This window comes from Bombina bombina, chromosome 1, assembly GCF_027579735.1.
Source record: "Bombina bombina isolate aBomBom1 chromosome 1, aBomBom1.pri, whole genome shotgun sequence".
Lineage (NCBI taxonomy): Eukaryota > Metazoa > Chordata > Amphibia > Anura > Bombinatoridae > Bombina > Bombina bombina.
In genome coordinates, this window is record NC_069499.1 from 48,201,165 (window position 1) to 48,216,615 (window position 15,451).

Below are 15,451 nucleotides of genomic sequence, written 5' to 3' on the forward strand. Positions count from 1 at the left end.
CCCTCCCAGGCTCCGCCTACCCCAGTCATTCGACCGACGGACAGGAGAAAATATATATAGGAGAAACCATATGGTAACGTGGTGACTGTAGTTAGAGAAAATAATTCCTCAGACCTGATTAAAAAACCAGAGTGCAGTGAAGACCAAGTCGCTGCCTTACATATCTGGTCAACAGGAGCCTCGTTCTTGAAGGCCCATGTGGAAGCCACAGCCCTAGTGGAGTGAGCTGTGATACTTTCAGGAGGCTGCCGTCCGGCAGTCTCAAAAGCCAATCTGATAATGCTTTTAAGCCAAAAGGAAGAGAGAGGTAGAAGTTGCTTTTTTACTTCTCCTTCTACCAGAATAGACAACAAACAAGGAAGATGTTTGTCTGAAATCTTTTGTAGCCTCTAAATAGAATTTTAGAGCACGGACTACGTCCAAATTGTGTAACAAACGCTCCTTCTTTGAAACTGGTTAATATTTTTGTTGGAAACAACCTTCGGAAAAAAAACAGAATTTATGTTTACCTGATAAATTACTTTCTCCAACGGTGTGTCCGGTCCACGGCGTCATCCTTACTTGTGGGATATTCTCTTCCCCAACAGGAAATGGCAAAGAGCCCAGCAAAGCTGGTCACATGATCCCTCCTAGGCTCCGCCTTCCCCAGTCATTCGACCGACGTAAAGGAGGAATATTTGCATAGGAGAAACCATATGATACCGTGGTGACTGTAGTTAAAGAAAATAAATTATCAGACCTGATTAAAAAACCAGGGCGGGCCGTGGACCGGACACACCGTTGGAGAAAGTAATTTATCAGGTAAACATAAATTCTGTTTTCTCCAACATAGGTGTGTCCGGTCCACGGCGTCATCCTTACTTGTGGGAACCAATACCAAAGCTTTAGGACACGGATGAAGGGAGGGAGCAAATCAGGTCACCTAAATGGAAGGCACCACGGCTTGCAAAACCTTTCTCCCAAAAATAGCCTCAGAAGAAGCAAAAGTATCAAACTTGTAAAATTTAGTAAAAGTGTGCAGTGAAGACCAAGTCGCTGCCTTACATATCTGATCAACAGAAGCCTCGTTCTTGAAGGCCCATGTGGAAGCCACAGCCCTAGTGGAATGAGCTGTGATTCTTTCCGGCAGTCTCATAAGCCAATCTGATGATGCTTTTAATCCAAAAAGAGAGAGAGGTAGAAGTTGCTTTTTGACCTCTCCTTTTACCAGAATAAACAACAAACAAGGAAGATGTTTGTCTAAAATCCTTTGTAGCATCTAAATAGAATTTTAGAGCACGAACAACATCCAAATTGTGCAACAAACGTTCCTTCTTTGAAACTGGATTCGGACACAAAGAAGGCACGACTATCTCCTGGTTAATGTTTTTGTTAGAAACAACTTTCGGAAGAAAACCAGGTTTAGTACGTAAAACCACCTTATCTGCATGGAACACCAGATAAGGAGGAGAACACTGCAGAGCAGATAATTCTGAAACTCTTCTAGCAGAAGAAATTGCAACCAAAAACAAAACTTTCCAAGATAATAACTTAATATCAACGGAATGTAAGGGTTCAAACGGAACCCCCTGAAGAACTGAAAGAACTAAATTGAGACTCCAAGGAGGAGTCAAAGGTTTGTAAACAGGCTTGATTCTAACCAGAGCCTGAACAAAGGCTTGAACATCTGGCACAGCTGCCAGCTTTTTGTGAAGTAACACAGACAAGGCAGAAATCTGTCCCTTCAAGGAACTTGCAGATAATCCTTTCTCCAAACCTTCTTGAAGAAAGGATAGAATCTTAGGAATTTTTACCTTGTCCCAAGGGAATCCTTTAGATTCACACCAACAGATATATTCTTTCCATATTTTGTGGTAAATTTTTCTAGTTACAGGCTTTCTGGCCTGAACAAGAGTATCAATGACAGAATCTGAGAACCCTCGCTTTGATAAGATCAAGCGTTCAATCTCCAAGCAGTCAGTTGGAGTGAGACCAGATTCGGATGTTCGAACGGACCTTGAACAAGAAGGTCTCGTCTCAAAGGTAGCTTCCATGGTGGAGCCGATGACATATTCACCAGGTCTGCATACCAAGTCCTGCGTGGCCACGCAGGAGCTATCAAGATCACCGATGCCCTCTCCTGATTGATCCTGGCTACCAGCCTGGGGATGAGAGGAAACGGCGGGAATACATAAGCTAGTTTGAAGGTCCAAGGTGCTACTAGTGCATCTACTAGAGTCGCCTTGGGATCCCTGGATCTGGACCCGTAGCAAGGAACCTTGAAGTTCTGACGAGAGGCCATCAGATCCATGTCTGGAATGCCCCACAATTGAGTAATTTGGGCAAAGATTTCCGGATGGAGTTCCCACTCCCCCGGATGAAATGTCTGACGACTCAGAAAATCCGCTTCCCAATTTTCCACTCCTGGGATGTGGATTGCAGACAAGTGGCAGGAGTGAGTCTCCGCCCATTGAATGATTTTGGTCACTTCTTCCATCGCCAGGGAACTCCTTGTTCCCCCCTGATGGTTGATGTACGCAACAGTCGTCATGTTGTCTGATTGAAACCGTATGAACTTGGCCTTTGCTAGCTGAGGCCAAGCCTTGAGAGCATTGAATATCGCTCTCAGTTCCAGAATATTTATCGGGAGAAGAGATTCTTCCCGAGACCAAAGACCCTGAGCTTTCAGGGGTCCCCAGACCGCGCCCCAGCCCACCAGACTGGCGTCGGTCGTGACAATGACCCACTCTGGTCTGCGGAAGCTCATCCCCTGTGACAGGTTGTCCAGGGACAGCCACCAACGGAGTGAATCTCTGGTCCTCTGATCTACTTGTATCGTCGGAGACAAGTCTGTATAGTCCCCATTCCACTGACTGAGCATGCACAGTTGTAATGGTCTTAGATGAATTCGCGCAAAAGGAACTATGTCCATTGCCGCTACCATCAAACCTATTACTTCCATGCACTGCGCTATGGAAGGAAGAGGAACAGAATGAAGTATTTGACAAGAGTTTAGAAGTTTTGATTTTCTGGCCTCTGTCAGAAAAATCCTCATTTCTAAGGAGTCTATTATTGTTCCCAAGAAGGGAACCCTTGTTGACGGAGATAGAGAACTTTTTTCTACGTTCACTTTCCACCCGTGAGATCTGAGAAAGGCCAGGACAATGTCCGTGTGAGCCTTTGCTTGAGGAAGGGACGACGCTTGAATCAGAATGTCGTCCAAGTAAGGTACTACTGCAATGCCCCTTGGTCTTAGAACCGCTAGAAGGGACCCTAGTACCTTTGTGAAAATCCTTGGAGCAGTGGCTAATCCGAACGGAAGTGCCACAAACTGGTAATGCTTGTCCAGGAATGCGAACCTTAGGAACCGATGATGTTCCTTGTGGATAGGAATATGTAGATACGCATCCTTTAAATCCACCGTGGTCATGAATTGACCTTCCTGGATGGAAGGAAGAATTGTTCGAATGGTTTCCATTTTGAACGATGGAACCTTGAGAAACTTGTTTAGGATCTTGAGATCTAAGATTGGTCTGAACGTTCCCTCTTTTTTGGGAACTACGAACAGATTGAAGTAGAACCCCATCCCTTGTTCTCCTAATGGAACAGGATGAATCACTCCCATTTTTAACAGGTCTTCTACACAATGTAAGAATGCCTGTTTTTTTATGTGGTCTGAAGACAATTGTGACCTGTGGAACCTCCCCCTTGGGGGAAGCCCCTTGAATTCCAGAAGATAACCTTGGGAGACTATTTCTAGTGGCCAAGGATCCAGAACATCTCTTGCCCAAGCCTGAGCGAAGAGAGAGAGTCTGCCCCCCACCAGATCCGGTCCCGGATCGGGGGCCAACATCTCATGCTGTCTTGGTAGCAGTGGCAGGTTTCTTGGCCTGCTTTCCTTTGTTCCAGCCTTGCATTGGTCTCCAGGCTGGCTTGGCTTGAGAAGTATTACCCTCTTGCTTAGAGGACGTAGCACTTGGGGCTGGTCCGTTTCTGCGAAAGGGACGAAAATTAGGTTTATTTTTGGCCTTGAAAGACCTATCCTGAGGAAGGGCGTGGCCCTTGCCCCCAGTGATATCAGAGATAATCTCTTTCAAGTCAGGGCCAAACAGCGTTTTCCCCTTGAAAGGAATGTTAAGCAATTTGTTCTTGGAAGACGCATCCGCTGACCAAGATTTTAACCAAAGCGCTCTGTGCGCCACAATAGCAAAACCAGAATTTTTCGCCGCTAACCTAGCCAATTGCAAAGTGGCGTCTAGGGTGAAAGAATTAGCCAATTTGAGAGCATGAATTCTGTCCATAATCTCCTCATAAGAAGAAGAATTATTATTGAGCGCCTTTTCTAGCTCATCGAACCAGAAACACGCTGCTGTAGTGACAGGAACAATGCATGAAATTGGTTGTAGAAGGTAACCTTGCTGAACAAACATCTTTTTAAGCAAACCTTCTAATTTTTTATCCATAGGATCTTTGAAAGCACAACTATCTTCTATGGGTATAGTGGTGCGTTTGTTTAGAGTAGAAACCGCCCCCTCGACCTTGGGGACTGTCTGCCATAAGTCCTTTCTGGGGTCGACCATAGGAAACAATTTTTTAAATATGGGGGGAGGGACGAAAGGTATACCGGGCCTTTCCCATTCTTTATTTACAATGTCCGCCACCCGCTTGGGTATAGGAAAAGCTTCGGGGGGCCCCGGGACCTCTAGGAACTTGTCCATTTTACATAGTTTCTCTGGAATGACCAAATTCTCACAATCATCCAGAGTAGATAACACCTCCTTAAGCAGAGTGCGGAGATGTTCCAATTTAAATTTAAATGTAATCACATCAGGTTCAGCTTGTTGAGAAATTTTCCCTGAATCTGAAATTTCTCCCTCAGACAAAACCTCCCTGGCCCCCTCAGACTGGTGTAGGGGCCCGTCAGAACCAATATCATCAGCGTCCTCATGCTCTTCAGTATTTTCTAAAACAGAGCAGTCGCGCTTTCGCTGATAAGTGGGCATTTTGGCTAAAATGTTTTTGATAGAATTATCCATTACAGCCGTTAGTTGTTGCATAGTAAGGAGTATTGGCGCGCTAGATGTACTAGGGGCCTCCTGTGTGGGCAAGACTGGTGTAGACGAAGGAGGGGATGATGCAGTACCATGCTTACTCCCCTCACTTGAGGAATCATCTTGGGCATCATTTTCTCTAAATTTTGTGTCACATAAATCACATCTATTTAAATGAGAAGGAACCTTGGCTTCCCCACATTAAGAACACAGTCTATCTGGTAGTTCAGACATGTTAAACAGGCATAAACTTGATAACAAAGTACAAAAAACGTTTTCAAATAAACCGTTACTGTCACTTTAAATTTTAAACTGAACACACTTTATTACTGCAATTGCGAAAAAGTATGAAGGAATTGTTCAAAATTCACCAAAATTTCACCACAGTGTCTTAAAGCCTTAAAAGTATTGCACACCAAATTTGGAAGCTTTAACCCTTAAAATAACGGAACCGGAGCCGTTTTTATATTTAACCCCTTTACAGTCCCTGGTATCTGCTTTGCTGAGACCCAACCAAGCCCAAAGGGGAATACGATACCAAATGACGCCTTCAGAAAGTCTTTTCTATGTATCAGAGCTCCTCACACATGCAGCTGCATGTCATGCTTCCCAAAAACAAGTGCGCAATAGAGGCGCGAAAATGAGACTCTGCCTATGATTAGGGAAAGCCCCTAGAGAGTAAGGTGTCCAATACAGTGCCTGCCGGTTATTTTACATAATTCCCAAGATTAAAATAATTCCTCAAGGCTATGGAGTATAAAATATGTTTATATATAAATCGATTTAGCCCAGAAAATGTCTACAGTCTTAAAAAGCCCTTGTGAAGCCCTTTTTTTCTATCTGTAATAAAAATGGCTTACCGGATCCCATAGGGAAAATGACAGCTTCCAGCATTACATCGTCTTGTTAGAATGTGTCATACCTCAAGCAGCAAAAGTCTGCTCACTGTTCCCCCAACTGAAGTTAATTCCTCTCAACAGTCCTGTGTGGAAACAGCCATCGATTTTAGTAACGGTTGCTAAAATCATTTTCCTCTTACAAACAGAAATCTTCATCTCTTTTCTGTTTCAGAGTAAATAGTACATACCAGCACTATTTTAAAATAACAAACTCTTGATTGAATAATAAAAACTAAAGTTAAACACTAAAAAACTCTAAGCCATCTCCGTGGAGATGTTGCCTGTACAACGGCAAAGAGAATGACTGGGGAAGGCGGAGCCTAGGAGGGATCATGTGACCAGCTTTGCTGGGCTCTTTGCCATTTCCTGTTGGGGAAGAGAATATCCCACAAGGATGACGTCGTGGACCGGACACACCTATGTTGGAGAAACCAGGCTCAGTACGCAAAACCACCTTATCTGCATGGACCAGATAGGGCGGAGAACACTGCAGAGCAGATAACTCAGAAACTCTTCTAGCAGAAGAAATTGCAACCAAAAACAAAACTTTCCACGATAATAACTTAATATCTACGGAATGTAAGGGTTCAAACGGAACCCCTTGAAGAACTGAAAGAACTAGATTAAGACTCCAGGGAGGAGTCAAAGGTCTGTAAACAGGCTTGATTCTAACCAGAGCCTGAACAAACGCTTAAACGTCTGGCACAGCTGCCAGCCTTTTGTGAAGTAAAACAGATAAAGCAGAGATCTGTCCCTTCAGAGAACTAGCAGAAAATCCTTTCTCCAAACCTTCTTGTAGAAAGGAAAGAATCTTAGGAATTTTTATCTTGTTCCATGGGAATCCTTTAGATTCACACCAACAGATATATATTTTCCATATTTTATGGTAAATTTTTCTAGTTACAGGCTTTCTAGCCTGAATAAGAGTATCTATTACAGAATCTGAAAACCCACGCTTTGAAAGAATCAAGCGTTCAATCTCCAAGCAGTCAGTTGGAGGGAAACCAGATTCGGATGTTCGAATGGACCTTGAATAAAAAGGTCCTGTCTCAAAGGTAGCTTCCATGGTGGAGCCGATGACATATTCACCAGGTCTGCATACCAAGTCCTGCGTGGCCACGCAGGAACCATCAAGATTACCGAAGCCCTCTCCTGATTGATCCTGGCTACCAGCCTGGGAATGAGAGGAAACGGTGGGAATACATAAGCTAGGTTGAAGATCCAAGGTGCTACTATTGTATCCACTAGAGTCGCCTTGGGATCCCTGGATTTGGACCCGTAACAAGGGACCTTGAAGTTCTGACAAGAGGCCATCAGATCCATGTCTGGAATGCCCCATAATTGAGTTATTTGGGCAAAGATTTCCGGATGGAGTTCCCACTCCCCCGGATGCTCCTCCATCACCAGGGAACTCCTTGTTCCCCCCTGATGGTTGATATATGCAACAGTCGTCAAGTTGTCTGATTGACACCTTATGAAATTGGCCTTTGCTAGTCGAGGCCAAGCCTTGAGAGCATTGAATATCGCTCTCAGTTCCAGAATGTTTATCTGGAGAAGAGAGTCTTCCCGAGACCATAGACCCTGAGCTTTCAGGGGTTCCCAGACCGCGCCCCAGCCCACCAGACTGGCGTCGGTCGTGACAATGACCCACTCTGGTCTGCGGAAGCTCATTCCCTGTGACAGGTTGTCCAGGGTCAGCCACCAACGGAGTGAATCTCTGGTCCTTTGATCTACTTGGATCGTCGGAGACAAGTCTGTATAATCCCCATTCCACTGTCTGAGCATGCACAGTTGTAATGGTCTTAGATAAATTCGTGCAAAAGGAACTATGTCCATTGCCGCAACCATCAAACCTATTACTTCCATGCACTGCACTATGGAAGGAAGAAGAACAGAATGAAGTACCTGACAAGAGCTTAGAAGTTTGATTTTCTGGCCTCTGTCAGAAAAATCTTCATTTCTAAGGAAACTATTATTGTTCCCAAGAAGGGAACTCTTGTTGACGGGGACAGAGAACTTTTTTCTATGTTCACTTTCCACCTGTGAGATCTGAGAAAGGCTAGGACAATGTCCGTATGAGCCCTTGCTTTTAACAGAGACGACACTTGAATCAGGATGTCGTCCAAGTAAGGTACTACTGCAATGCCCCTTGGTCTTAGCACCTTTGTGAAAATCCTTGGAGCAGTGGCTAATCCGAATGGAAGTGCCACAAACTGGTAAAGCTTGTCCAGAAAGGCGAACCTTAGGAACCGAAGATGTTCCTTGTGGATAGGAATATGTAGGTACGCATCCTTTAAATCCACCGTGGTCATGAATTGACCTTCCTGGATGGTAGGAAGGATCGTTCGAATGGTTTCCATTTTGAACGATGAAACCCTTAGAAACCCGTTTAGAATCTTGAGATCTAAAATTGGTCTGAATGTTCCCTCTTTTTTGGGAACTATGAACAGGTTGGAGTAAAACCCCATCCCTTGTTCTCCTAATGGAACAGGATGAATCACTCCCATTCTTGACAGGTCTTCTACACAATGTAAGAATGCCTGTCTTTTTATTTGGTTCGAAGATAATTGAGACCTGTGGAACTTTCCCCTTGGGGGTAGTTCCCTGAATTCCAGGAGATAACCTTGAGAAACTATTTCTAGCGCCCAAGGATCCTGAATATCTCTTGCCCAAGCCTGAGCAAAGAGAGAAAGTCTGCCCCCCACCAGATCCGGTCCCGGATCGGGGGCCAACACTTCATGCTGTTTTGGTAGCAGTGGCAGGTTTCTTGGCCTGCTTACCCTTGTTCCAGCCTTGCATCGGTCTCCAGGCTGGCTTGGTTTAAGAAGTATTACCCTCTTACTTAGAGGGTGTAGAATTTGAGGCTGGTCCGTTTCTGCGAAAGGGACGAAAATTTAGCTTATTTTTAGCCTTAAAAGACCTATCCTGAGCAAGGGCGTGGCCCTTTCCCCCAGTGATGTCTGAAATAATCTCTTTCAAGTCAGGGCCAAACAGTGTTTTACCCTTGAAAGGGATGTTAAGCAATTTGGTCTTGGAGGACACATCCGCTGACCAAGACTTTAGCCAAAGCGCTCTGCGCGCCACGATAGCAAACCCTGAATTATTCGCCGCTAATCTAGCTAATAGCAAAGCGGCATCTAAAATAAAAGAGTTAGCCAATTTAAGTGCTTGAACTCTGTCCATAACCTACTCATACGAAGATTCTTTATTGAGCGACATTTCTAGTTCTTCGAACCAGAAACACGCTGCCGTAGTGACAGGAACAATGCATGAAATTGGTTGTAGAAGGTAACCTTGCTGAACAAACATCTTTTTAAGCAAACCCTCTAACTTTTTATCAATAGGATCTTGAAAACACAACTATCTTCTATAGGAATAGTAGCGCGTTTGTTTAGAGTAGAAACCGCCCCCTCGACCTTGGGGACTGTCTGCCATAAGTCCTTTCTGGGGTCGACTATAGGAAATAATTTCTTAAATATAGGGGGAGGAACAAAAGGTATGCCGGGCCTTTCCCACTCCTTATTTACTATGTCCGCCACCCGCTTGGGTATAGGAAAAGCATCAGGGGACACCGGAACCTCTATGGAGATGTTCTAATTTAAATTTAAATGTTACAACATCAGGTTCAGCTTGTTGAGAAATTTTCCCTGAATCTGAAATTTCTCCCTCAGACAAAACCTCCCTCCTGGCCCCTTCAGATTGGTGTGAGGGCATGTCAGAACAGTTATCATCAGCGCCCTCTTGCTCTTCAGTGTTTAAAACAGAGCAATCGCGCTTTCTCTGATAAGTAGGCATTTTGGATAAAATGTTTGTAATAGAATTATCCATTACAGCCGTTAATTGTTGCATGGTAATAAGTATTGGCGCACTAGATGTACTAGGGGCCTCTTGTGTGGGCAAAACTGGTGTAGACACAGAAGGGGATGATGCAGTACCATGCTTACTCCCCTCTTTTGACGAATCATCATGGGCAATATCATTATCTATGGCATTATTGTCCCTACTTTGTTTGGACACTAAGACACAATTATCACATATATTTAAATGGGGAGAAACCTTGGCTTTCAGACATATAGAACATCGTTATCTGATGGTTCAGACATGTTAAACAGGCTTAAACTTGTCAACAAAGCACAAAAAACGTTTTACAATAAAACCGTTACTGTCACTTTAAATTTTAAACTGAACACACTTTATTACTGAATATGTGAAAAAGTATGAAGGAATTGTTCAAAATTCACCAAAATTTCACCACAGTATCTTAAAGGCTTAAAAGTATTGCACACCAAATTTGAAAGCTTTAACCCTTAAAATAACGGAACCGGAGCCGTTTTTACATTTAACCCCTATACAGTCCCAGGTATCTGCTTTGCTGAGACCCAACCAAGCCCAGAGGGGAATACGATACCAAATGATGCCTTCTATAAGCTTTTTCAGTGGTTCTTAGCTCCTCACACATGCATCTGCATGCCTTGCTTTCCAAAAACAACTGCGCATTAGTGGCGCGAAAATGAGGCTCTGCCTATGACTAGAAAAGGCCCCCAGTGAAAAAGGTGTCCAATACAGTGCCTGCCGTTTTGTTAAAACAATCCCCAAGATTATAATAACTATTAATAGTTATAATCTGCCAAATATGCTTAGTAAAGTAATCGTTTTAGCCCAGAAAAATGTCTACCAGTTTTTTAAGCCCTAATGAAGCCCTTTATTCTTATACTAAACTAAGAAAATGGCTTACCGGTTCCCATAGGGAAAATGACAGCTTCCAGCATTACCAAGTCTTGTTAGAAATGTGTCATACCTCAAGCAGCAAAAGTCTGCTCACTGTTTCCCCCAACTGAAGTTAATTCATCTCAACAGTCCTGTGTGGAAACAGCCATCGATTTTAGTAACGGTTGCTAAAATCATTTTCCTCTTACAAACAGAAATCTTCATCTCTTTTCTGTTTCAGAGTAAATAGTACATACCAGCACTATTTTAAAATAACAAACTCTTGATTGAAGAATAAAACTACATTTAAACACCAAAAAAACTCTTAGCCATCTCCGTGGAGATGTTGCCTGTGCAACGGCAAAGAGAATGACTGGGGTAGGCGGAGCCTGGGAGGGACTATATGGCCAGCTTTGCTGGGCTCTTTGCCATTTCCTGTTGGGGAGGAGAATATCCCACAAGTAAGGATGACGCCGTGGACCGGACACACCTATGTTGGAGAAAAGAAATTTATCAGGTAAGCATAAATTTTGTTTTCTTTTTAATGACACGGTGAGCCCACGGATCATCATCAATTACTGTTGGGAATCAATACCCAAGCTAGAGGACACAGATGATATGGGAGGGACAAGACAGGTAATCCAAAAAGAAGGCACTTCTGCCTGAAAAACCTTTCTCCCAAAAGAAACCTCAGCCGAGGCAAAAGATCAAACTAATAGAAATTAGAAAAAACTGTTCCACAGAAGCCTCATTTTTGAAGGTCCGAGAAGAGGACACCGCCCCAGTGGAGGGGGCTGAATATTCTCAGGAGGCTGTTGTCCCATAAGCTTATGAGCCCTACAATTAACACTTCGCAACCAGAAAAGAAAAGTGGAAGAAGCTTTCCGGCATTTATGTTTATCCAGAGAAACAAAACAATGCAGAAGACTGACAAAGTTCCAGAGAAAGTAGATAAAATGCTTGGGCTCGCACAACATCTAGGATGTGCAACAGCCGATCTTCATGAAAGAAGGAAAAGGACAGAGAAAAAGAAACACATTTTCCTAGATAAAACTTCTGTCTGAAAAGGACCCTAGAAAGAAAACCAAACATGGTACTGAGAAAATCCTGATCTGTCAGAAATACGAGATAAGGAGAACCCCACTGCCAAGCTGAGAGTCTGGAACCCTCTGAGCAGAAGAAAGCAGAAAAAACAAAACATTCCAAGATATCTATGGAACACCTAATCGCATGGAGAAAAAAACTTTAAGAACAAGGTTAAGTCTCCAAGAAGGAGCAACTGACTTAAACACAGGCCTAATTCTGACCAGAACCTGATAAGGATTGTACATCCGCCCCATCCGCCAGATGCTCGGTTATGAAGCGTACATAGCCACAGCTTGGTTTTCAGCTTACAAGGCAACAAAAGTTTACAACTAAGCCATTGTAGGACACTGAAATCTGACCCTCGAGGGTACTAAGAGATAACTTCTTAAAACATGCTTCAGAGGAAATATGATCACTTGCACAAATGTAAAAATTTAATTGGGTAATTGTAAGGGCAGCTAAAAACCTGTAAGGTTCTCAAAGCGCTGCTCATCTTATCGACCTCGGAAGAATGAAAGTTTTAGAGGACCTAACTGGGGATCAAACCTGCAACCCTTGGGTTGCTGCAGGCTGAGTGGACCTAACTGGGGAACGAACCTGTAACCCTTGGTTTGGTACAGAGCTCAGCCACAGTGCCTTAGCAAGCTGATCCGTCTGTCCGGTTATATTTAGCTACAAGTATTCAATCTCCAAGCCGTCCGCTTCAAAGAACGAAAAGTGGATGAAATGTCGAAACATCTCTACTAGATCCGCCTACAGATCTTGTGAGGCCCCGTAGGAGCAACTACAAAACCATTACACTCTCCTACTTGAACTGAACGAAGACTCATGGAAGGAGACAAACCGAGGAAAAGGTTAAGTAAACCTGAAGTTCCAAATAACTGCCAAAGTATCTATCAGAAAGGCATGAAGAACACCTCTGGATGGAGGACCCACTCCCCGAGGTGGGAAGTCCGTCTACACAGAACTCCGCTTCCCAGACGTCCACTCCAGAGAAGGGAATGGCGAGAGACAGGACTGTGAGCACCTGCCCACAGAAAAAATCTTAAACACTTCCTACATGACTAAGGAACTCAGAGAAAAATTGATGTAAGCCACAGAGGCTATATATTCTCACGTCGCTGCTCAGACTAGACCCCGCTAAACTGAGGCATGTGTGCAGAGACCGAAATTCCTGTAAAAAAAACACCACGGGAAGAGACTCCTTTCGTCTGGCTCTATTCCAAAGACATCCTAATAATCCCCATTCCTCTGACTGAGCATGCCCAAATGCAAAGCTCTCAAATAAAATAGAACGAGGAATGAGGTCTATGGAAGCACCATCATACCAATTGCCTCCGTACACTGAACTGCAGATGCGGAACAGTAGATTGAAAAAAGAAGGAATTTGTTTTTTCTTTCAGAAGAATTTACATCAATAGAGAAACAATTATAGTCCATACACAGACTACCCTGGACCTGAGACAGGCGACTTCTTTCCAATTCCAAACATGAACGAAGCCAGTCAAATGCGATTTACTAGAAAAAGGATGTCGCCTAAACAAATAGGTCGGCCATTGCAATCCCAGAATCCTTGAGAAAACTCAAGAAGCTATGGCAAAGCGATTGTTGAACCACAAACTTAAAAAGTTTGGTCAGAAAGTAAAACTCAAAAATCTCAGAAGAACCCTTTTATGGGAACCTGAGAGTACGCATTCGTTCGGACTAAGGTCATAATAAACTGACCCTCTGCATCAAGGAAGAATGGAGCAAATAGCCTCCATCTTGAAGAAAAGTACTTTGAGAAACTGTTTAGACAATTAGGTTCTAAATTAGGACAAAAAATTCCCTCTGGAACCACAAACAGAATGGAATTATACAAACCCCTGTTCCAGAACTGGAACTGGACAATCACTCCTAGGGAGGAAGATTCTGAACACATTACAAGAACGCCTCACTTCTTATCTGACTGCAGATAATCTTGAGAGATAAAACCTGCTCCTGGGAGGAAGGGATTGAGTTCCAACTCAAAAACCCTGGAGTACTATATCAACAGCCCCTTAGGGATCTAGGACCTTTCGTATCCAGACAAGACAAAAACTGCGATAGATCTAATAAGACGAGGCATTGCTCTGAAAGAACAATTAACCACCAGCCCTTAGAGGGATGGTAACGATCCATCAACCTCTGGGTTCTGACCCCAGCAAGCTTTCACCAAAGTAGAAAAGTTCCCTTGTACATAGGACACCGTGCATTCAAGAAGTCAGCAATAGGAGAATCCCTAAAGGACTGGAGACAGTAGGAAAAGCATCCCTAACTACTATCAAAAAAATATTTACAGCACTTTCAAGGGTTGACAACGAAGGAAGCATCGGTGTCGTCCAAGTAGCCAAAAACCTCCTTTAATAATACACAAGGTAATCAAGCATACATCTGAAGGAAATCACTTCAGCATCAGATGAAGGAATTAGACTGCCCAGACCTGAGATTTCACCCTCAGAAACTACCTGCGAGTCCTCCTCACCAGACTGAGGCGAGAGAGCGATCTCTGTAGTAGAATGTGGAACAGAACCTTACTATCTGACAAAGAGTCCTCATGCATTTTCCCTATAAGAAAGGAAAAACAGACAAAGCTGCAGATAACGCCAAGGATACTTGAGCTGCAAATTCTGTAGGCAAATATACATCTCCAGGAGATTGAGAGGAACCGCAGGGCACTGCATGCAACGCCATTAAGGCTTGGGACGTTTAAGGAGAAGCCGTGGCAATGCCTGAACAGCATCATCCTGGGAGACATGAGACTCATATTGCAACAAACTAGGAGAGCATATCCTAGCTCTGGCTAAAAAGTATAAACCTCTAGAAATCTTGTATTGAGAAACGAGGCTCAAAGAAAAAAATACATTTCGTCTTTTCAACAATTATTTTATTTAACATGAGGGAAATAAAAGTTTACCACAACAATCTGCCCTCAAAAAAATATAATGGACATAAATGTTTCCAAACAAATGTTGTCCTAAGCTATCCTTGTTCCAAATACAAATGTATTCTACCACTAACCAAAGTGGTATATAACTTTAAAAATGACCATTAAAACACAGTGTGTTATAGTCAAAAAGTAAAGAAAATGTACCTGAAGAGCCTGTTAATAACCATTTGCTTCTAAGGTACAGACACCTGAACAAATGCCACAAAAAAAATTACAAATTAAACGTTTCATTAAAAAGTACTATCACTTTAAGAACATAACACTCACTTAAGATCACACTACTAGCCTGGAATAACTCTCCATACAGGATGACTACCCCTATGTACAGAGATACAAACTCTATAGAATAAGTATAAATATATTCTATGTCATTGGATAAAGGAAAACATGATTTATTAAGCAATGCAGTGTAAAACTTGATGCACATTAGCCGTAATTCTGAAAAAAACTTAGGACTCTTAAAACATTCCTCTATTACTGTAAGGAATGTTAAATTGACCAGAGCTCTCTGGTTACAGATCGAGTCCAACGCTGCTCCGATATCCGACGGAGCAATTAAGAAAGTGCGGGTGACATGACTGGATCCAACTATATCTAACTATCGCTGATGAAGCGCATGTGCCCATGCGCGAAACGCGTAAAATAGGAGCTCCCCTTGTGTCCTAATGAAGCCTGCTCCTAATAAACCTTGTTTATCCACTTCAAGACTCAGCTTTCCTTTTTCCTCATTTGTATGGATCTAACTATAGCCAAAATGGCGT

General features: G+C 43.2%; 1 protein-coding gene across 1 annotated transcript in view; it reads right to left on the bottom strand.

Annotated features, from left to right (window-relative positions):
- KTN1 (kinectin 1) overlaps positions 1-15,451 on the bottom strand; it is a 394,527-nt gene that overhangs the window by 245,639 nt on the left and 133,437 nt on the right.